Below are 24,843 nucleotides of genomic sequence, written 5' to 3'. Positions count from 1 at the left end.
TGTGGCGGGCACCCCACATAAAATAGAGGAAGATGGGCACTGGTGTTAGCCCAGGGCAAATCTTCCTCAGCAAAAAAGAGTAGGATTGGCAACAGGTGTTAGCTCAGGGCTAATCTTCCTCACACACACAAAAAAAGAAAGTCAAGAACTTAAATTTTAGTTATCATACACAAATGGTTTTGTAGCTATTAAAGTTATACAATTATGGTTGGAAATCTCATAATTTTTTAAATCTCTAGACTACAAGGTTAATTTTAAATGTTGTATCATGAACAAGATACATTTCTTCTTTTAAAAGAGCTAATAATACTTTCCCACCTTCCCAGTCTTTATTTCTGCAAAGGACCCCATCTTATTTCTGCTTGAAGCCCAGAGGTTTCAAGACAACTCCATATAACATCTTACTGAGTTGCCATAAATTGATAGTGATCTGAACCTGTTGTTCTTGAAACAAAAGAATGTTTCAATGACATGTAATTTATTACCTGGCATAATAGACAACTTCATTTTCTCTCTTTCCCTAACATCTTTTCCCGCTATCCCAACAAATATCCAAAATGACAAAGAAAAATGCAGAGATAGCCGAGTTTGACATTGTAACAAGTTATGATCTACAAATGAATGGCAAATCTTACAGGTTCTAGAAAGCTGGAACACTTTAACAGATGCTGGCAGAAGTTAGAAATGTTAGCTTTCCCCAAGAGTGGTAGACTCTTTATGAGAGTAATTTAGAATTACGGACTGTGGGACTTCAATTATTTATTAAGAACATTTTACTGGCAAATGCTGAGAAGAGGAAGAAAGGCACGGTTTGATAGGGAGCAAAATCCTGAGTTAAGACCTTGTTGGCAGCAGAATCACCATGAAACTGCTATTTTGCTTTTATTGTTATTTAATGCTCAATTATTTAAAATACTTAAATGAGAGTTCAAATGCTGCCATAATTTACCACTGAGACATTAATTGTGTGTTTTTAAATGGATAAAATTGGAATTTATCTTTTAAGCATACGGCTATATTTATGGAGTTCTGTAATCACTGTAACGCTAACTTTCTCAATTGATTTTCAGCTGTCAACGACAAATCATTTTACAAACCACAATTAAATCACACAATAGCACTGACTGGCAGGTAATAACATCCAAACTTTGACTTATTAATAATGATTTTTTCTTTTGTGTTCTGAAAATATACGTTAGCCAATTCACTTAAGTCTCTAGTAGCTGACAGAATGGCAAGTGTACAAAGACGAGGAGGAACCAAGGGATGGAGACTTGCCTTGACCACGAATAGAGCTGGAGTTTCAGGCCAGTCACTTCTGAACTGTTTCTTATAGGATTTAAGTCATTAAGTACAGTACACCTCTAGTAGCAAGATGTATGTTCTAGTTTCATACTGCCACCAATTAGGTAGCCATAGGCTAACTTCTTTAATTATTCCAGTCTTTGTTTTCCAAACACTGGGAGTGGAATAGGTGTTCTCAATAGCCTCTTCTTTCTCTAAGATGCCAGAGTTCTAATTTCTTATATATACTCTTAGATATATAATATATAATATATACATATATAAGCTAAGTAGATTCAGAAAAAAATTTGGCTCCTAGCCACAAGAAATTGCAATTTGATGCTAATAGAACCTACATATGAGTTAATGTGAAGAGAAGCATCTTATCCATATTAAAAAATAAAGCTACAGATTCACTTATGATCAAAATGGATTAATAGAGGCCAGATTTACCCTTCCACTGGAAATAAAAACTCACAAAATATATGAAATAATAATTTTCAAGATATTGGACATAAAGCAAAGAAATAGAGTGCTCTCCAAGAGATGGGAAACAAATGAGGTGAACTCTACAATTTCTTTGGCTAACTTCCTAGAAAAAATTTCCAGGCCATAGTATGGAAAGAATGAATTCAGACAAAGTCCAGAAGTCTCCCTGAAGAAAGGCCAAGGCAGTTATAATTCTTAGGCACAGGAAACACAATCCATGAAAGAAATAATTGATAAGCTGGACTTCATTAAAACTAAAAACTTCTGCTCTGCAAAAGATAATGTGAAAAGCATGAGAAGAAGCCACAGACTGGGAAAAACTATTTGCAAGAAACACATCTGATAAAGGACTATTAATCCAAAATATACAAAGAACTCTTAAAATTCAACAGTAAGAAAATGAACAACCTGATTAAAAAATGGGACAAAGGCCTTAACAGACACCTCAAAAAAGAAGATTTATAGGTGGCAAGTACACATATGAATAGATGCTCCACATCATATATCATCAGGGAAATGCAAATTAAAACAACATTGAGATACCACAACATTTCTATTAGAATGGCCAAAATCCATAATACGGACAACACTAAATGCTGGGAAGGGTGTGGAGCAACAGGAACTCTCATTCACTGGGGGTGGGAATGTAAAATGGTACAGCCACTTTGGAAGGTAGTTTGGTGGTTTCTTACAAAACTAAACATACTCTTACTATATGATCTAACAAATGCACCCCTTGGTATTTACCCAAATGAGTTGAAAAATTGTGTCTACACAAAAACCTGCACATGGATGTTTATAGTAGCTCTATTCATAATTGCCAAAACTTGAGAGCAACCAAGATATCCTTCAGTAGTGAATGGACAAATAAACCGTGGTACATCCAGACAACTTAATATGATTAAGCTCCAAAATAAATGAGTTATCAAGCCATGAAAAGACTTGGAGTAATCTAGAATGTATATTACTCAGTGAAAGAAGCCAATCTGAGAAGGCTACATACTGATGATTCCAACTATATGACATTCTAGATAAGGCAAAACTATAGTGATAATAAAAAGGTCAGTGATTGACAGGGGTTAGGGGTTGGGGGTGGAATGATTAGGCAGAGCACAAAGGATTTTTAGGGCAGTGAAATACTCTATATAATTCCATAATGATGGATACATGCCATTGTACATTTGTGCAAACCCATAGAATGTACAACCCCAAGAATGAACCATAATGTAAAACTAAGGACTTTGGGTGATTATGACATGTTGATGTAGGTTCATCAACAGTAACAAATGTACCACTTTGGTGGGGAATGTTGATAATAGGGGAAGCTATACATGTGTGAGAGCAGGAGGTATATGGGAAATCTCTGTACCTTCCCTCAATTTTGCTATGAACCTTAAACTGTTCTAAAAAATAAAGTCTTAATTTTTAAAAAAATTTCAACTTCAAAAAAACTTTTAAAAAACCAATCCAGACCTGACATAGATGATAGAATTAGCAGCAAGGACATTAAAAAAGTTACTAGAGCTGCATACTATGTGTGCCAGAAGCCAGAGGAAAGACTGATAATATTAGAGAGACATGGAAGATGAAAAAAATTCAATAAAACTTCTAGAGATGAAAACTTCACTGTTGGAAATTCTAAAACAATATGCTATTTGGGATGAACATTGGATTTTACATTACAGAAGAAAGAATTAGTGAATCTGAAGATGTTGTAATAAAAGCTATCCGAAAAGAGACATAGAGATAAAAAAGACTAAAAAGGAGAGACACATAGACAAAGCATCAGCAAGCTTTGAGACAACTTCAAATGGCCGAGTATGTATATACGTAATTTGAATCTCCAAATACAGGAGGGGAGACAACAAAAAGAGTTGAATAAATTTTTTCAAATTCAGTGAAAACTGTAAACCAACAGATGAAAAAGCCCAACAAAATCCAAGCACCAGAGATGTGAAGAAAATTACTACAAGACGCATGACAATCAAATTGCTTAAAACCAGATAAAAGCAACCAGAGTAAAAGAACATGTTAAAACAATTCTCAATGGGTACGTCACATTTCTTCATATCTTATAAGCACGTATTATCCGCCCTTTATTATGGACTATTTTTTCAAAAATGTCAATATAGTGAACAGATTTGTCTCCCTCCAGAGCAAAGACCAGTCATGCTTCATGCTCATTATAAAAAATCTGGATTCCCTAAGCTCAGGATTCCTCTGCTATAATGCAATGCATTATATGTGCAGCTGTCAGCTCTCTCTCTTCACATCACCTTGTGGCAACTGAGGCTCAGGGATTGACACAAAAATACTGATAATCTGGCTACTCCTATTGCTATGGATAACAAATTGTCCTTTGTTTCTGACCCAGGAATCTTGTGTTTTCTAACAGTATTCGTGAAAATACAGCAAGCTAACAGGTCAGCTTGTAAGTCGGGTGAAATCTCAGACCCTTCACAGTTCTTGACACTTTGGGGATAAGGCTGGAATGTTGACAGAGACATGGTTTTCTGGAAAAGGAAGGTTGGCAGCTTCATGGGTCAGTTATCAGGATTTATTGGAAGACCATGGAATCAATACTAAATGTGTTGACCAAACTACACAATTAACGAGCAATAAATGCTCCTCCATGTAATTGCCTGCTAATGGAAGGAGGATCGAGGATGTTGTTGAAAGCTGAGTAGCGGGAATTAGGTTCAAAAACAGCTGTCCAAATGGTACCCTAACTCTCCTCCAGGTCGTTTCCTCATTAACCCGGCAGTCAACCTCAGGTGTGCACATTGTAACAGCTAGTGTTAAGATTCATTCTGGGTAGACAGACAGTTGGGCCCTTTTTAGATGAGAGTTACAGAGACGGGCAGCTGCCCTTAGAATGAAAGCAGGGAAATTAGTGATAACTCTGGGCCGGCCAGGCAAAAGGTCAGCCGTGTGGCTGGTTCCCCTGGGAGATGAGGGGGTGGCGCCCATGTTTATTAAAGAAGAAGGGCAACAAACACTTTGTTTCATGGTTGAGCCTGTCTTGCAGTCTACGTGCTAACTTTAGATCCACGCAGGATGACAGTGAAAATCGCAGAGTTGTTGTTACTTTCCCCAGTGGATCCTGGCAGCTATGTGGGCGCTTAGGCCTTCTTGGGGAGATTTTCCTAAAACATATGAAATTCCACACGAGACCATAGATGAGGCATTGAATAGTATTTGAACCACCGCCATAGATTGGGTTTCCAAAACTCATGGAATGACCCCCAGGAGCAAGAGAAACTGACTCAAAGGAATCTAGATAAATTCTTGTCTTTATTTCCACCACCTGGTAAAGGCTTTTAGGCCTTATGTTAAAACCATGTGAAAACTTAAGAGAGGTTATCATGATAATGGAATAGTAGAAGCCACATATTAAAGTGAACTCCCTAAAAAAAATTGTCTCTGTGCAAATCAAGTTGACTGACACAAAGGAGCAAAACCCTTGGCCCCATACTGAACGCCGTGTGGCTGTGGCTGCAAAATCAAGAGGTTTCCAGAGCTGAAATAAATGGTATTGCACTAAGACCTTTATTCTTCAATATAGAGCTTTCGATGGAGTGAAAATATTAGACCTTTAATTGGTTGAGATACACCACAGGGATCCAAAAGTAAATGTGCCTTTCTTCCTGGTAGGGAGCTGCTCTCTCTCTCTCTGCACAATATGATCCCTCCCTCCTCCACTTCCCAAACACAATTGTTTTAAAGAAAAAGATGATTAGGGATGGAACTAAAGTCTTCCTGTCCCCAAGAAGAGTGAAGGCCATATGAGCCCATCCAATTATACTGCAGAATTTTTGGAAAAAGAGGGGCTCAAACTTTCATGTCTTTCTTGGATGCAAGCCCAAATTATCATTCTGCCCTGTCCCACAGCAAGAGGAGGTGTTGGATTTAACTGACGGGGTTTAGACAAGCTTTGCAGTGGGGGATAGAAGTTTAAATAACCTTAAGATATAGCCCATTGGGCTCATTCAATGTACTGTTGTTGTGGTTTCCACTGCTTAATATATAATTTGTATTGATATTATTTGCACCTCCCTATCCAATAAATGTTAGAGGGGATTTGAAACTATAAAACTTCTAGAGAAAATATAAGAGAAAATTTTTATGACCTGGAGTTAGGCAAATATTGTTTTAGATTTCATGCCAAAGTATGATTCATAAAAGAAAAAAGAAGATAAATTGGACTTCATCAAAATTAAGAATCTCTGCTCTTCGAAAGACACCATGAAGACAATGAAAAGACAAGCCACAGACAGGGGAGAAATATTTGCAGGTCACATATAATGGACTTGTATCCAAAATATGTAAAGAACTCTCAAAACTCAACAATAAGAAAACAATCCAATTTTTAAAAATGGGCAAAAGATTCAAACTTTACCAAAGAAGATACATTGATGACAAATAAATATGAAAAAATGCTCAACATCATTATTCTTTTAGGACAAGAAAATTATAATCACAAGTGGAAACCATTTCACACCTATTAGAATGTCTGAAGTGAAAAATACTGAGCATTCCAAGTACTGGTGGAGATGTAGAACAATGGGAACTCTCACACACTGCTGGTGAGAATGTGAAATGGTAGAAACCCTTCGAAAACTGGTTCCAGTCTCCTAAAAGTTAAACATACACCTCCCATAGGACCCAGCTATTTCACTCCTAGATGTTAATCCAAGAGAAAAGAAAGCATATGTTCATACAAAGTCTTGTACACAAATGTTCATAACAGCTTTATTTATAACAGCCTGAAACTGGAAACAAACTAAACCTCAGGTTAAGGGGTCAACTTAGGTGAATAGATAAACAATGATGTACTACTCAGTAATACTAATTAGTAATAAAAGAAGAAACTATTGATCCATACAACATAAAAAAAAACTCAAATAATTACACTGAGGGAAAAGTAAAACAAAAAGGAATGCCTACTATATGATTCCAATTATACAAAATTCTAGCAAGTGCAAACTAATTTCTATTGACAGAATCCATGGTCCCCTGAGATGAGGGGCAGGGAGGGACTGGAGGGATGGTTTACAAAGGGGCATAAAGAATATTTCGGTGTGATACTTACGTTGATTGATTGTGGTGGTGGTTTTACAGGCGTATATATATGTCAAATTTATCAAATTGTACTCTTTATATATGTAAATTTATTTGTATGTCAATTATATCTCAATGATTTAAAAAAAATTAGAAGAATATTGATTTACCCCTTTCTTCTCATTATTGTAAATTTTCTCTAATATTTTTTTCCTAATAGTTAATCAAAAGGCTGGGGCTACAAAACGTATGAGTAATAAAGATATTTTAGAACACTTATTGTATTTCAGACACTGAATCGAAGGATTTTGCTTACTTGATTCTATTTTATCCTCATAAGAACTATATTTAAATCAATTTTACAAATTTGAATCTGAGGTTTAATGAGCCTATCCATCCTATGTTTGTTTTTCCAATCTCAAGATAACTAATTTACTACTCTCTTATTTTCTTTCTTACCAAACTTCCAGACTTTACTCCTAAACACCCCCCCACACACACAGAGGAAATAGTCACACCTATTACATCATTGTCATTGACCATTTAGACTGAAACTCCCTCATCTTGCCTCCAAATCTCCTTAGTTGTATCTATCTCCATAACCATACTCTATGTCTCTGTTCTTACTAATAAGGAAGCATAGGTTATATTGAAGTCCAGCTCTCTCCACTTTTCTCCTGCATCTCATTCCCTGTTACTGGTTTTAAAGTCTTGTCTCTTATAGTTCCTTCCTCTATTGTCTGCATCTTAATTCCCCCTAACTCCTTTTGTGGATCATTCTTATCAACTTGCAAAAAATGGTCCAAAATGTTAAAAACAAACAAAGCTCCCTTGGATCCCACAGTTACCTCACTACTGCAAACCATTTTTATGTTAATCTTTACAGTCAAACTTTTAAAAATAGTTGTCTCTGTGCTTTCTGTCCTGTCTATTCATCTCTCATTTCTTTCACTTCTTCTTCACCTTCCAGCCATCCCTGTACTCTCTCTAATCCAGCTTCCCTCTCCAGCATTCCTCTGAAACAGCTCTTGTCTAGGTTACCAAGGATCTCCATGTTACCAATTTCATGGGCCACTTCCCTGTCTTCATCTTAGTCTCTCAGCAAAATTTCCCAGTGTGTACAAACTGCACTTCCTCCCTTGAAACACTTTACTAGGCTCCCATGGTACGGATGTCCTGTGTTCCTCCTGTTCCGCGTACTAGTCTTTCTCAGGCTCATTTCCTGACTCTATTTTTCTCAGCTTTTACCTTCTGGAGAATCCCAGGGCCTTTTTCTCTTTTATCTAGACATTCTCTCCCACAGTGATTATTCCTCAAGATCTGGCTTTAAAACCCATCTTTATGCTGATGACGCTCAAAATTTTATGCTCCCCATAACTCTTCCCACGGGTCACAAAATGTATATACAACTTCCTACTTAGCATCTCTATTTGAATGTTGTATAAATGTTTCAAATTTAACGTGTTTGGAACAGAACTCTTGATTACCCTTAACAAATCCTCCACAATCTCCCCTCACCTGTTTCTTCCCCAGAATTCCCCATCACAGTAAATTGCACCAGATTCTATCTAGTGGTTCAAGCCCCAAAATTCAGATTTGTGCTTGATTCTTTCATTCCTTCGACCCCATATACAATACATTAGTATTTCTGACCAACTTTCTAGTAATTCTCCAAATACACCCTGAACACCACTGCTCCTCTCCATCTCTACTATCAACACTTTCGTTTACACCACCCTCACTTTTCACCTTGACTGATGCAATGACTCTTTTCTTGATCTCGTGTCTTCAACTATTGCTCTCTGATAATCAGTTTCCTACACAGCAAAGAGTGATATTTTTAAAAATGTAAATCAGGTCATGTTATTCTGAATGACTTCCAAGGACTTTTCTCAGGTCTACTGCATTTGCTGTCTCTCTGCATGAAAAACTCTTTCTGTTCACATGAATATTTCTCTCTCATTTAAAGTCTCAAATTCTATGTCAATACCACAGAGAAACTTTCAATAAAACCTAAAACACTTTCTATCATATTATCCTGATGTATTTCCTCCATGACACTTTCAACTGTTGAGAATATTTATTATTTTTATATGTTTATTTCTTTATATTAATCTTCTGTATTTATTCTATATGAAGCTATATTATAAGAAAAAGTGTCCATGTAAGTAAAGAGCTCAGACAGTAGGAACATTAGAACTTTAGAAGCTAGTTAGTAAGTCAAAATCCCTAATAGACCTGATAATATAATTCAAAGTTATAACTCTCAACTCTCTGGTTCATTATTTCCTTCTGAATATATTGTCAGATTAGGTCTTTAATCTCTGGTAGAATAGGCTTGAACTGACATAGAATGGAGAGAAAAACAAAAGATTCTTGATATCTTTTCTCCCAAAGGACTAAGATTTACTTTTCTTTATTTTTTTATTGTTTCCTTGCTCAATCTGTGGTTTATTCTTGTCTCTAAAGAGTAAAATTTCCCTTCATTTTAGGTTGAAAAATCATAATGACTTTTTTGGGGAGATAAAAAATGAATGCATACTACATTTCCACTGCAAACAGAACATTACCCAAGAAATACTGGTTTACATTTTTGCTTTCTGAAAGAAATTTTAGCAGTAAATGGGCCTGAACTGAAATGCATTTCTCAGATGACAAAGCAAAAGTTACCATATAGATTTTGCTATATGCTGTTGAAATGTCCACATAACATTCTCTTTTGAAAGAAAGGATGGTTTAGAGAATGTGTGCATTTTTTTCCTGATCTCCACTCACTCCCTCTTCAAATGCCACTTTCCCCATAGCATTCTTACTAGGTTAGCTGAAGGGAGAGCTGGTGGGTCAAAATAGAGAAAAAAGTCGTTTGCCTAGAGACTGATGAATGACCTCAGAAATTAACGGACAGGCTCTCCAATCACTAAATGTCTTCTTTCTGTTATATAAGTCATCTGAGATTATTCATCATAAGGGAAGACATTTACATCTGCTTCCATTATACTCTTTGAATAACGCTTTTACGTGACTGACTGTTGCATTATAGTTATTTCTTGACACATCTGACATGCCCACTCATGAGTGAGTTCTTCAAGGTCATGGGAACTGTAAGCCAGAATGTCTGAAGTGCTCAGTAATATCTATCATATGTATGATAAATGAATTTTAATCTGAAATATAATATAGTATTTTTTCTCCTTACACTTTTACCCTCTGGTGAGATTTGCACTGTGGAGTGTTTGGCTTCCTGATCATCAGTATTATCAATTCTGAAAACTGGGTAATCAGGTTGAGTTCTTAGAAAAGCCAATGGAATCATATTCATGTCATCAGTTCCTGCCACATTATTCCAGTCTGTATCAATATTAATTGTTAAATTCCAAGAGGGAAAAATCTTATCAAATATTTTCCTATATGTATATATGTTGTGACATTTTTAGGATCAAAAAGGAATCCCAAAAAAGAAGTTGCATTTTAAAGAAATAGAATATTTTTGAGCTTAACTTTGTAATGTCACTATGACATCTGTGAAATATACAGCCATTATTGCCAAATGAAAAAGGAGCATTTTAAATCAAATTTCTGGCGGAAAAGAAGAGAGGAACTATAGTTATGATCTCCCTCCATTCAGACAGCTGTGAAGGTACAATGATAAAAAGGGAATCATTAATGTAGATAATTTTTAATCATGGCTATATCAGGGGAGACATCTGAATACAGATTCCATACACATTTTATAAAGTATTTAAGGTCCAAGGGCTGTTACAGGATCTTCTGCTGGAAAAGGAATGGGTAAATATAACAACTACATAGAATTTGTTACTATCTCTATATGCTTACATATCAGTTAAGTGTGTACATATGAATCATAATGACTTTTTTGTGTGTGTGTGAGAAAGATCAGCCCTGTGCTAACATCTGCCAATCCTCCTCTTTTTGCTGAGGAAGACTGGCCCTGAGCTAACATCCATGCCCATCATCCTCCACTTTATATGGGACGCCGCCACAGCATGGCTTGCCAAGCGGTGCGTCGGTGTGTGCCTGGGATCCCAACCGGCGAACCCCGGGCCGCCGCAGAGGAGCGCGCACACATAGCTGCTTGCACCACCCAGCCAGCCCCATCATAACTTATATAACGAGACTTTTGCTTACTGAATAGAATTATGATATAACTTCACATTGAAAAATTAAGACAACAAATATTATATTAAGGATACATACATACACCCACATTGATCTCAACTAGGTAAAATCTGCATATAAAGAAGGAAATAGTTCAAAAGTTAATGGCAGGTTTAGGAGTTGGCCCGGTAGCTTAGTGGTTAAATTCACACACTCCACTTCGGTGGACCGGGGCTTGCAGGTTCCAATCCCTGGCACAGACCTATGCACCACTTACCAAGCTATGCTGTGACAGGTGTCCCACATCTGAAGTAGGAGAAAATGGGCACGGATGTTAGCCCAGGGCCAATCTTCCTCAGCAAAAAGAGGGGGATTGGTAACAGATGTTAGCTCAGGGCTAATCTTCCTCACCAAAAAAAGTTAATGACAGATTTTAGGGGGGACAGGGTTGATGGGATTATGGGAAAATTTTGGTCTTGGTATAAGTTTCTAAATTTTCCATATATTAAACAATTTTCCATGTATATTTTATAATGAGAATAAAGCAGTTATCATAAACAGAGTGGCATGCCTCCAAATTAAATATATTACAAATTTTACCATGACAAATTATGCATGAGATACGAACATAACTAAATTCACTTAAATAAACTTTATTGAATGGTTGTCATGGGCTAGCATGGGAGAAGTGGTAATTATAGGCACATGTCTATATTTATTCATATCCAGTGAGTAACATGGGCATATGGAGCTCACAGTTCAGTGGGGGATAACATAAAAATATATATCTTTTATTTTGTAACTCTAATCCAATCAATATTAATACTTTTAAATACCCAGAAGCAAGGCAATATATATTAAAAGTCCTCAGTCCTGTTGAATGCCATGGTTGAATTAGCAGTCATTAAATGCTTGTAGCTAAATGACAGTCAGAAATTCTATATCTTCTGTTGCCGGGGTCACTTCAGGCCATCCACACCTGCCATCTTTCTTTGTGAAAGGGTAATTCAAGAAGGATGGTTTTACGAGAATTGGGGAGAATTGCCTGTATTTAACCAAAGGCACTTCAGTTGTTCTTTGTTGTCATAAGCAAATGAGGACCAGTGGGAACAGAAGGCTTTGGCTACCCGTTATCTCAGCCCCCACTGAAAGCTTTGGTCTAAGTGGTCTGGTCTCCCTGTGGAAGTGGGAGTCGGGGTGTTGGTAGAGGGAGTAAACTGGAGGGAATTTTCCAGTACAATGTGTTTAGTAGCATGTTTAACCAGTTTCTTTGGTCATCAGAGGTCTTAAATCAAATGCATGGAAAGGAATATATTTGCTCTAATCTATGGATTAGCTTTGGGTTAAAGGGTCTGAATTCCACTGACCTTTGTCTCTTAACTCATTTCACTCTTTTTCTTATTTTCCACTGAAAAAATGCAGTCTGATGTGTTAAGGATATTGGATTTGTGGAACGGAGATATCAGGCTTGTGAGAGAGGTATTGCTAACTATAGCTAGTAATAGGCCAATAAGAAATAGTGAAAATATTGGCTATTAACATTTTTTTTGCCTGAAACAATGAGTTAATGCTTGTGGATTTCAGATTGATTACACTTCATATCTATATTTTGCTTTACAAAAGAATTATGTGTGCATAAAGTACAAAAAATCGAATATGACACCTATTATTCTGCCACCCAGAAAAAGCCTTTAACAGCATTTGGTTTAATATACTTTCTATATATACCCACATGTACATACATAAATCTAAAATTTTAATGAAATTTTGATCTCCTGTATGTATTGTTCAATAAACTATCTTTTTAATTTAACAACATATTATGTCACTAAATATTAAATTACAAAAGGCTTTTTGTCGGCATAGAATTCTGTTTTATACATGTGCCATCATTTATTCAACTAAACGCCTCTTTTGGGGCATTTTTGTCATTTCTTTTTCTGAAAATGCTGCCATGAATATCATAGTAAATTTTTTCTGTACTTTAATTATTTTTTCTAATAACCCATTAGAAGTTAGGTTACAAATGAACATTTTAAGTCCAAATTTCCTTCTGGAAAATTTGAAGTAACGTATAACTCTATTTGCCTGTATGAGAGTTACCAGGCCTCCTCTCTTTCACTACCAGGCCTTAATAATACAGAATCTTTCTTTAAAAGTTTTAAGTATCTTTACCAAGTTGATAAATTAAAGTGGCATACCATTTTAATCAGCATTTTTATTATAAGAGCTGCCAAGAATTCTTTCTTATATTTAATGGCTATTTGTTTTTCTCCTTCTAGGAATTACTTACGTGTATTAATTCACTATGCAATGTTAAAGGCTTAATCAGCCAAAGACCACCAGGCATAAATTTGAAGTCTGACAGAATCAGATTTATTGACTTGATGCCGCAAAGGAAGGCACTCCGGAGGAACTGTGGAATGCCACATGACAAGAGGGGGCAAGGAAGCATCTCCTGCAAGGTTTAGGTTACTGCTGAATGATTCTGAAGAGTGTCTCAGGGAAGAGGACATTAATTCTGGATTAGTTGCTGCTTTTAGGTGGGATTAAGAAAAGCGAGGATTAACCAGGGATTGTGTGCTGTCATGACGTGACAGCATTTTAGCAATTAGATGTCACCAGTAATAGATGAGACAAGCAAAGAACTTCTGGCAGCATCACTGGTAAGCTGACAGAAGTCATGTGAAGAGAGGTTTGTCATGGCATTTCACTGCAGGGCCTTAAAGAAAGAGCGTTTTCTGTTAATTTGGGGACTAGCTTTGTCTGTGTCCAACCTCCTACCCAGCCCGATCAATGGCAGAGCTGCCTTTTCCTTTTTCAGTCTTAGCTGATATTCATTCTCGCAGTCTCAGACGGGTTTTTACACCTTCAGAACAGAGTTTACTAATGTTTAAGCCACATAGATTATCGGTTAATGGTGAAGAATTTTCAATTGCACATTCTTGAGTTGGAGGCTTGGCATGTCTCCTTACTGATTGTGTAATTTTAGACAAGATATTTAATCACTTTAGTCTCAGTTTTCATATCGTGACTACTACTACAATTGCTACTAATATATTTCCTGTAAGACTATTGAGAAAGTTAAATGTGATTATGAACTAATTGATGGAAACAATTAACGAAAAGAGCATGATTAGTATGGTTGTATATGTGTGTACATATGAAAATTGAAAGATATTGGACTGAGCGGAAGCTGCTAATGGATGTTCTATGAATTGGCAATGTGGTTTTTGTTTAATGATTCTAGATATTTGCAGAAGAAAGAGGAGCATGGTCTTGTAGATTTAGGTAATGTTATGGACACAGCTCTCCTGTTAGCCTAACATAGAAAAGCTGAAAATGATCAATGAGAAATAGATATTTCCCAGATATTGCAGTCTAGTAGGCTGTGGTTCCTATTAAAGAAACAAGGACATACCCATTTCCAGAATATTCTCTGGAAGAAGAGTGAGGTTCTGTCTTCATGGATCTGGATATGACAATGAACTTGAAGAGCACACATACAATAAAGAGAAGAGAAAGGTTTCAGGAGAACGGATTAATAAATTGATAGGCAGAGGTGTACAAGAAATGAAGAAAGCATTGAGGGAGCAGGTGTTAAAATGCTAATCATCAGGTTAGAAAAGAGAAATATCTCAGAAGAGAAGGAAAGTCATCCATCCTGAAACAGAGGAGAAACAGGAAACCAAGTTGGTGTGGACTCAGACCAAAAGTAAGGAAAGGCAGATGGATTAGAACTAAATGTGGTAAAGTAGGCGACATAAAGCTCAGATGCATCACGACCGTTCTACAAACGCAGTCAGTCTGCTCCTTAGGCTGAGATGTGCATTGGTCTGGGATGGTGAAGAAATAGTTGGTGCACACTGTGCTAGAAAAAATGTTACTAAATCCAGCCAACTGAAAGGCCACCTAGGGGGTCCTAGAAATATCCTTTGTAGTAGTTAGTACAAACCAGCTATTCTGGCTCCACTCCAACACACAACCACGGGGAGACCGTGGCCTCGGTGACTTCAACACCACAAATCACTGAGGAAACCAAGTTGATGAACGCAGCAGCCAATCCACTGCCGTCACGCAGCCAGAGGACATACAGTCTTGCTGCCAACTGAACAGAGCATAGAAAATGCTAGAGAAGCTGTGGATAAAGGAGGGTGGATACGTAAAATGTAGATGTATTGCTGCTTTTTTCAATAATTGGACAAGTCATAGAAAAAAATACTTAAATAGAAACTATGCCATTAATGTGTGATATCTGGTCAACTTCATCCTGGACCAGCTTATTCAAAAAGTACTATTTTTAAAATTGAATAGGTCAACCTTTCTCAACAGTGAGTCATTGGCAGAACCAAATTTAGCTAAATCCAGGCCAATGAACACCTGCTCTCGTAATGTCTCTCTTACATGATTGTAGGGGAAGGGCTGTGTTCTCATTTTTAACCCCAACTTTATCCTTTTTCTCTATTTGACTTTTTTTTTTTTTGCAAAGCTAAGAATACTTTGAAAAGAAGGAAAACTACTTTATCTCAAGCATGTCAATAGAGATGATAGAGCTCCAAATCAGTCTCATTGTAAAAATCTGAAACTGCCCTTTTGTCGCGACAAACTGTAACAACATCACACTATTTTGAGCATTCCTCCTTTGCCCCATCTGACATTTCAGATACTAACACAAGCATTATTTGCCTTGAGCAGCCGTGGAACAGCTGTTCAAACCCTAGTTACAGGTTTCTGAAGATTTTCACCATGTTATTTTCAACTTATTTGCAGACCAGTGCTAGGAAAACATTTGTTGGAGATATCTTGGAAATATATGTTTTATTCTTTAAAGAATATATATATGTATATATGTATGTATATGTGTGTGTTTGGCATACATATATATATATACAAAAAATTCATAATAAATTTGGAAGACATAAAATTCATTAATTTAATATAAGATTTTTATTGGCAAAATTCAATGGCAAGCCCATTAAAATTATATTAGAAAATTTCCTAATTGGGGGGAAAATGTAGTTTTACTTTAATGCTATAATATGTTTAAACTACCAAAAGTCAGTTCATAGATTGTTGCATCTTGCTATGACCTATACAGAATTACATTTTAAAACATCTTTGTGTTTATAAAGTAACATCACAAATATTCACTTATGTGTGAGTCATCTGATTTAGTTTTGAAAGCTTTGTAATTTAAAAAGAAAAATAAGATATTCAAATCATATTGGTCTTTCCATGGTCTGAAATTTTTTTTCTTAGATTTGGGATAAAAGGAGCCACTTCTATCTCTTAAGACAAAACGGATGGAACCAAAACAAAGTGTAATCAATGAAAAGTGAAAGCATATATTTAGTTTGTTGACTCTGCTGTAACAAGCCTGCATCCATTGGCTTATATTCAGGGTGCTGAATTCAGGTACATATGAAAAATGTTCCTTACTTCCATTATAATGCTGATAATAAGAAGAAATTGCTTCATGGACACTTAGCAGTTTCATGCTTATAATTAATTGTCATTTTGATTTGTCTGTATTCAATTAAATTAAGAAAAACATAATGGAACACGGAAAAATCCTGAAAAGGCAACTGATAACTCAGAATTCGAAAAAACCTTTTATATAAAAAGTTAATACAGAATTATTTTAATATAAAATATAACTGTAAACAGGAGAGACGAACGAAATCTAGCCCTTAGCCAGATTTTTCTTAATATTTGTCAAATGTAAATTCAACTATATGTCTTTCATGCTCTGAAATATATTATTTTTACAGCTTCAACATTTGTATCGACATCCTTTCTTGAGTCAAAAAGTGATCACTCACATTTCCTAGAGTGGATTAGAAGTAAATGTTTATAACCAGGAGTTAATCAATACAGGAAGGAATTGAGAGGCCAATAATTAATTAATTTGCTCAATATATTCTCCTAGCAGGGGACAGAAATGGAATTCAAGCTCAGGTTTCTCTGACTATAAAGTTTCTCTTCTCGGTCCGTAGTTCCCAACATCTTTAGTACATGGGTCTCTGTTTAATCATTTAAAAATTGCGGATACCAATATCTTTTCGAGATTAAGTGGTTGGCACTGGCATCAAATCTCTGGATTTGAACCTTAGCTCTTCCAGTCAACAGCTGCATGGCTTTGAGTAAGTAAATGGTTTACATTCTCTATGACTCAGTTTTCTAACCTCAAAAAAGAGGATAATAATACCCTCAAAATATTCTTATCAATAGGGACTAAGTATAATAATACATGCTAAAATGACTGGTAGTCCAGGCTTATATTTGGAAACCACTACACTATACCTGCTATATCTTTTTTTTTTTTTTGAGGAAGATTGGCCCTGAGCTAACATCTTGTTGCCAATCTTCTTCCTTTTTTCCTTTTTTCTCCCACAGCCCCAGTAAATAGTTGCATGTCATAGTTGTACATCCTTGCAGCTGCTCTATGTGGGATGCCACCTCAGCATGGCTTGATGATCAGTGAGTAGGTCAACACACAGGATCCAAACCAGTGAACCCCAGGCTGCCAAAGCAGAGTGTGCCAACTTAACTGCTATGCCACCGGGCTGGCCCCTACACCTGCTATATCTTAATAGAGTTCTTTAACATTATATTTTTACAGCAGGTGAAAATTATCTTCTTCTTTTGTTGCTATAGTAAGAAATGGTTTTCTAGTTAAAATTTGTTCTTTATTGGCACTTTGCCCTGAGCAGTCTCCTGATGGAAGTTATTTCTATTGTTTGTCAGTTAACTTTACCCAGCATAGTTTTTTCTCCCAACGTATCAGCAAACGCCTCTCCATAGTGGATGATCTTAGTTTCTGCAGTTTACATCATGCATAGAAACAGTGACCTTCTTCCATCTTTGGGTCGAGGTCAAAAACTGTTATGGTATATATACCGACTGCTAGAAAACTCCCTGTTAACTGGTAATGTCTTAGGTTATATTATTTTGCAAAAGTTGAATATCTGTTCAAGTTTGTATTGATCATAATAGTGACTTTTTTTCAGAGACTGAACTCCATTTAGTTCAACCATGATAGGGTCTACTTTCCGTTCAGTCTCTCTGCATAACTCCCATTTTATTTGAAATTGCCTGTGTGCATCATTAAAGAAACACATTTCTATTTATCCCTTAAATATAACAGTTCTAGAAGGAAAAGAACTATCTTAAGTCTGTGATATTTCCCCATTTAAAGAAGAAATGATTCTTTTGCAATGACTGCTATAAACTATTCAGACTACTGAAGCTTAGAAAACATGTTAACACTGATAAGTGTTTATAAATGGAATGGAGAATTATAATTTCAACTGAATTCTCCCTGTCCTTAGCCATAAAAGATTTGGTTGGCTAATGCATCTGTGCTATAAGACTCTTTTCACTATACTGAATTTTGCTTGCATATCATGTACATATGGGAAACAATGATTCTAAGATACGCTTCTGAAATATAACATACAGAGAACTATACAAGAAATTGGAAAGAAACACATGGTTCAGAAATTAGTTATAAGGACAATTACATCTTTACCATCAACACTCAGAGGCCAGCCTTTTCTATTAATGCTGTAATAGAAATTGTATACATATTTTAATAACTGATAGTTTAAACATAATCTCACCTTCAATTCTTTTTGAAACAGTAATATCAAAATCGTGAAACACTAAACGTTATCGTGAAAGTTAAAAGCTTTCCACTTTATTGTTCACTTAATATGCTCGTATTTGGTTTTTCAGTATAACTGAAAATAGTATATATAAGAAAATTAAAATAATGTGTTCACAAGTTTTCTTCCTTAAATGATCACAATTGTGCCATTTAATTAAATTATTTATTTTAAACTTTGTTGCTAGAAAGTATGGTGTGACCAAAAAAAAAAAATCAATATTTGTAGAATTGAAAGAGTTGGGAGACCTACCTTCTATTCTTACTTCTGCCACAGGACCATAAATATGCTGAGTGAGCTCAACTTCCTCAAGCCTCTGGTCTCTTGTTTGAAAATGAGAGATTTGACCCAGATATTCCCTAGGAACAGTTTTTGCATTAACAGTTTGAGTTTAAACCACCGTCAAATTTTTACTCAGCAATAATTGAAATGAAAGAGACCTTTCTTCATAACAGGCATTGCTACTTGAAATTGATTTGATTATGATTCAACATTATTAACAAGTAATATGTCCCTGACTGAACTTTTGGATGTAGTGTGACTATATCATAGAACATAATTAGATTAGAATCAAATTAGGTTAGCTCTTGCCTGGTGAAGACTGAGTACAGTCAGTGGGATTGTTACAGTAGAATGATGCTTCATAATAATACATGGCCAAATGGCTTGACTGTAGGGCCCTAAGTGGATAATAGCACAGAAATAGACCTGAGGACCAGTAGGCTAGTCTCCAAGAGTTGACTTTGGAAAAATCAATGAGATGAAGTTGGTTTAGGTAGGGCTTTTCCCAAATACTTTGGTTTCTTTTTGTTCCACTGACTCACCTCCAAGTTTAAAGCAAGGAATGAAAAGTATCCCTAGAGAACCGGCAAGAGAAAGATTCTTGCTGCAAAATTGTCCCTTGATGTTATTGTGATTGATCAAAATTTTCTAAGTCCATTCAATCCTGGGTAATCACATAGTCACTTTATGTCAACTTCCTTCTCTCTATGTCTCTTATATTTTTCATCAACAACCAGACATGTGTGGAATTGGGCATTCAAGGGGAGAGAAGATGAAGTCCTCACCTTAACAGGTTCCAATCTAGTTGACAAGATAATTGATAAACTAGTTTGTAATCAGGAATCTTATGTAAGACATTTAAGGTGAATCATCAATACACACAGAATGCCCATCTAACTGATCTGTTAATCACAACATTGTAAATTCACGTGCACAATCACCCACACTCATTACAATTTGGCGTCCACTTAACGATTACAGTGATAAGTGTGTTGGGAGCTATTACTGGTTTGCCAGAAAAAGAAGAAACCATCTTAAATTTAGTTTTGATGGAATATCCTCAGTAAATTTGCATTTTCATGGAGTTTTTCTATAGAAATTAATGGAGTTGATTCTTTTATTTAGCAAATATTTATTGAGCAGAGAGCATGTATTATATACTAGACGTTATGCTAAGAACTGTGTATAGAGCACAGTTCTCCCTCATATGCTGCCTTTCTACTGTACACCTTTCTGGTTTTGAAGGTTACTTGTCCATATTGATGAGATCCATAGTCTCAATACTTGAACTCAATCTCATGAATGAAACGAGTATCTTACTCACTAACCCCCTTGTGATTTCAAGGTGTCTTGGCAAATGATGTATGCCATAGCATAGATGGAATCATTGGTACCCAGATCCATCACTGACCTTGATAAGAGCTCTTTAGAAAGATTAGATGGCTGGGTCTGGTAGTGGAAAACAAGAAGAATAAATAGAATTTTATGTGAGCTGTGAAGGAAAGACTTAGATGATTGAAGAAATGGAGGAGTATTCTAGGGAGGCAATACTGCTTAAACAAGCAAGGCAGTACCAATGCACTGGGAATGTGAAGTACCTGGAATACGTAAAAAAAGGGTCCAAATAGTGAGGAACATGTCAGACTTTCAGGGTTGTGGGATGTTTTCTTGTCCTCCATTTCTCTCTTAAACATTGTGTTAAACAAAGTATTCACCACAGACAGGATTTATAATGCTGAGCTCATTCAGATAAACTATGGATCAGGTAAACCATAACATTTTTTAATGAGCTAGATGGATACAATTCAATATTCAGTGACTCTTTCTCAAATTACTCTACTTGGTGAATTGGTCAAATTATAAAGAAATTACAAAGCGCTAACACATGGCTTTCAGATTCTTGGAAAGTCCTCAAAATTACTCTTGCAAAAATGAAATGATGAGTTTAATATATACTAACATGCTGACATTTCTGACTTGGCTTATTTGTTAAACTTCATAAATCATCAGAATTAGGTATTTAAAATCTGATGGGAATTTTAACGAAGTATTGTATTTTTTCAACATTACTGAACTTTAAATCACCATGTTTAAAATTTATTACATCCAAATATACCAACACTTAACCTTATACTTGTTTCATTACTTGCTCTTGATCATTATTTTACTTTAATTTTAATTAAGGAGCAATTCTCTTTACTGTTAAACTCTATTTTTTGAATAGGTTAAGTATTTATAAGCTAGAATACTACGTATGTATATATACGTATATTTGTGGGTGTATATATATATGCGTGTGTGTGTGTGTGTTTTGTTAGAAAAATTCTCTCTCCTTCCAATCTCTTTCACCATCCTCCAAGCTACCACTCCACAGTGCCCCCCACTGCCAACAAATAAACACTATTACATTTTTACATCCTTCTAAATATTTTCATACATATACAAGTAAGTAGCATCTTAGCCGTCATCCTTTTTACTCAGTAGGTACTATACTCATCATCCTCCCTCATCTTGCGTTTATTTTTTTCCTTCCAAACATATTTTGAAGATGTTTTCATACCATTACCTAAAGATTTTTTTGGCCCTCATTCATTATTTTATCTTTTAAAAAATGTTATTTGTTGTATTTCTTGTTTCAGATCATTCTTGGAGATAGGGGAGATATGAATGACTGTAGGCTCACATGCTGAAGGTCTAGAACCCACTCATAACCATCATGGGCTTGTTGTTCTCTTATTGTGATTAAATAGGGACTTACTAAGGTTTGATTATCCATTTCCAATTTAGTTTGAAATCTTTAGAAGAGATACAATAATAAATCATCTATTTTTAAAGTTTCTCTAAACCAGAAGCTAAAGCTTCCTCATATGATGTTGTTGAAGTCCATCTAGTTACTACACACTGGCTCAACTCAGAAGTTAAGCAGTCACCCACTGGAATTTCATGAAGCCTCTAAATGGAATATTTTTTCAAAGGCAGACTCTCTGATGTACCATACGCATGCTACGCAAGTTTTGGCCCCTCAGGATTTCCCTGCCAGAGTATTCTAAAGTGACTTTGAAATAGTGATCCACGAACACTGGTAAGGGGAAGCAGAAACTTGAATTCTAAACCATCTCTCAACTGTCAGGCAAAAATTTCACGCAATATTCTGAGTTCATATCTATTTTCTGGTTCCACTGATGTGAAGGAAAGCGTATCTATATTCCAAAGATCTCACCCATGCTATTCTTTAAAACAATGTTGCCATGTAAACCTATTACCTCAACACTTCAAATTTCTGGATTTGACACTGAAAGTGTTAACTTATCTTATTACCGGAATGAAATGAACATAATTTAGCTTTTTGTCAATGGGATGATCTTCCTGTGAACTTTAGTTGTTAGGAGCACTAGTTAGTCAAGTATAAACAAATGCTAACTTTGGAGATTATTGAGGCATAGGGGACTTGGCCTGTCACTTCCTTCAGACGGCTGTGTTTTCCCTGTTTTGGTGGCTACTGCTGATCTTTGGAATCCCTCCCTTTCTGTCAGTAAAGATCTTCTCCTCTCTATTATGCTTGCTTCCGGTGGCTCTCACCACTTCAGCAGTTCACTGCTGTATTTCATTTTCTGACAACTGGGAATTTAATTTTCCTTCCTTCTTGTCTCTTTTATCCTGTGCTTCCTGGCTTTGGCACAGGCAGGGCTTGGTGCTAACAGTTAGCTTGGCCACTGTGAATTATTAATGCTATTTGACAAAAATTTCCAGTTCTCATTCAAAGCATTTTTGGGACCTCTTTGGGGTTAGGTGGGGTCAAGTAACTAATTCTGGTCAATAAGTTGTGGTTAGAAATTTGTGAGTCACTTCCTGGCTGAATACTTAATGACCTGTGTGAGGCGTGAGGAAATTTTCTCTTTCCCCTCTGTCACAGGGGTTGAGAATGTTCAAGTTAGTGACTTCTCTGGGAAACTGAGGTCTAGAGTGACTATAATAAGCAGATCCCTCCTTACCAACCCCAAATAGGTATCTCGAATGAGCAAAAAATATCTTTCTTATTCGTTTGTTTTAAACCACTGAGATTTGGAGGTGTTTGCTACCACGGCGTAACCTAACTTATAGTCTATCCTACATAGCCACTGAGAATATTTCTCCCTTCTTGTTGGTGAATGAACAACTCATCATAGTTTCCATGCATTTTATGTAGTCATGAGGGCGGAGGAGGAAGAGGCCACTCTTTTAGCACTGGCATATTAGTGTCTTTTACCTTTACTTCTAAGTTCAAGACTCTTCTAGAGGCTGAGGACACCACAGACCTGACAGCTGAATCACTTACAAAGCAAGGGAATACCCAATTAGGGACAGAGAAGATAATGTGATATAGAGCTTAGCACTGGGAAAGGGCTGGTGTTGGAACAGTGAGCCAGGTGAGGTGATGGGAAGAAGGCCTATACAGCAGACCTCCTAATATAAAAAGTATAACATAGAGTAAGAGGTTACTCAAGACACCAACCAGTATCAGAGGAAATGCCAACTGTGGTGACAGATGCCTTCTGACTGACAAGCAGAGCACAGCCAAGAGATCCAGAATGCCTTGGGTAGCAGGAGGAGAACTTAGTCACAAACCTGGCTTTTAGGTCTAGGACTGCCATTCCCAAAGGACTGGCACCGTAATCAGGATTCCAAACCTGGGAATGCTGTACTACACTAGTAGTCAAGAGACGGGCCTGGACTAGGGAGTCTAAAGCACAAGCCCATTTGGGACATGGGTATAAAGCCAAGAGTCAACCAGCGGAACCAGGCAGAGACCCAGTGATTGGGTCTGTGGCTCATGGTCTGGATCAGACCAATCCCATTAGTGAAAATACTGAGCAATAGTGTCAAGTTTCTTAGATTTCTCCTGTTCACATTCAGGATTGGTCCTTGATATTGAAGTGGACTTGATCTTAAAAATAAAGGTCAAGGTCCTAACTTTAGAAAAAGGGGGCCATGTTGAGGAAGGAGAACCTGGAACAACCTTACCAGTTGAGTAATTACTGTTTTCTTCTATTTCTGTTTTTCTCTCTATATGGCCCGTATTTTCATTATAGGAATAAGCAGGATTGATATAAGTGGCTAGCAGAGTAATGAAAGAACAGAATAGATCAATAGCTTGACCAGATCCTCACTTGTTCATCCTGATGTGCATGGTTCCCTCCAGTCCTGTGTGGTTCTTTTTAGCACCTTTTTAGCACACTGCACTGTTCCCAAATATGACCTTGGTTGTCTCTCAATTAAATTTAGTGTACCACCCCCACCACTACACCCAAATGCATAGCTTCAGGCTGCCTCAGAGTTTGCCTGGGCTCACAAACCTTTAACATCAGTACTCCAATGTGGCCAACCGGTGTGACCCAGCTTTTTAAACAGGATTCAGACAGGTTTCATGGCAATGAATGTAACTATGCCAGCTTCAAATGATGGATCTTAATGTTTCTTAGAATGTAAAGATGTGTCATGGGTATGATCTTCCTACTCAAAGGAGAGAAATATTTCCTATATAATACATATAATTAGAGAAATTAAGGTATATCCTTTTACACAGAAATAGGGAAATACAAATTAATTTTGAAAAGTAGGAAGAGAAAAAAGATAAAATCTTTTATTTAGCAAAATGGTAATTTTATAAGGTAAAACAAACATAGCTATAAGTAACATACCATGTTTTAAAATAAGTCTTGAATGAAAGTCTGGAGGTCTATACAAAAAGAAATATTCTGCCTCTGACTTGTTTTCTACCTGGATGAAAATGATATAATCTTCCTGTTCTCCATAAAATAAAGGGAGAAGAGCTAGACTAGATTAACTCCAAGGTCACTTTCAATACATAATTATAATTATTATTTAAGAGGGATTTTTTAGGTCACAGTCTGATTTGTTTTAAGAATTGATGGAAAAATTTCAATTGCATTTTATTTTAGGACTA

Source organism: Ceratotherium simum, chromosome 15 (assembly GCF_057802395.1).
Source record: "Ceratotherium simum simum isolate JZ-2026a chromosome 15, ASM5780239v1, whole genome shotgun sequence".
In the NCBI taxonomy this organism is placed as follows: domain Eukaryota; kingdom Metazoa; phylum Chordata; class Mammalia; order Perissodactyla; family Rhinocerotidae; genus Ceratotherium; species Ceratotherium simum.
This window is presented reverse-complemented; position numbering follows the sequence as displayed.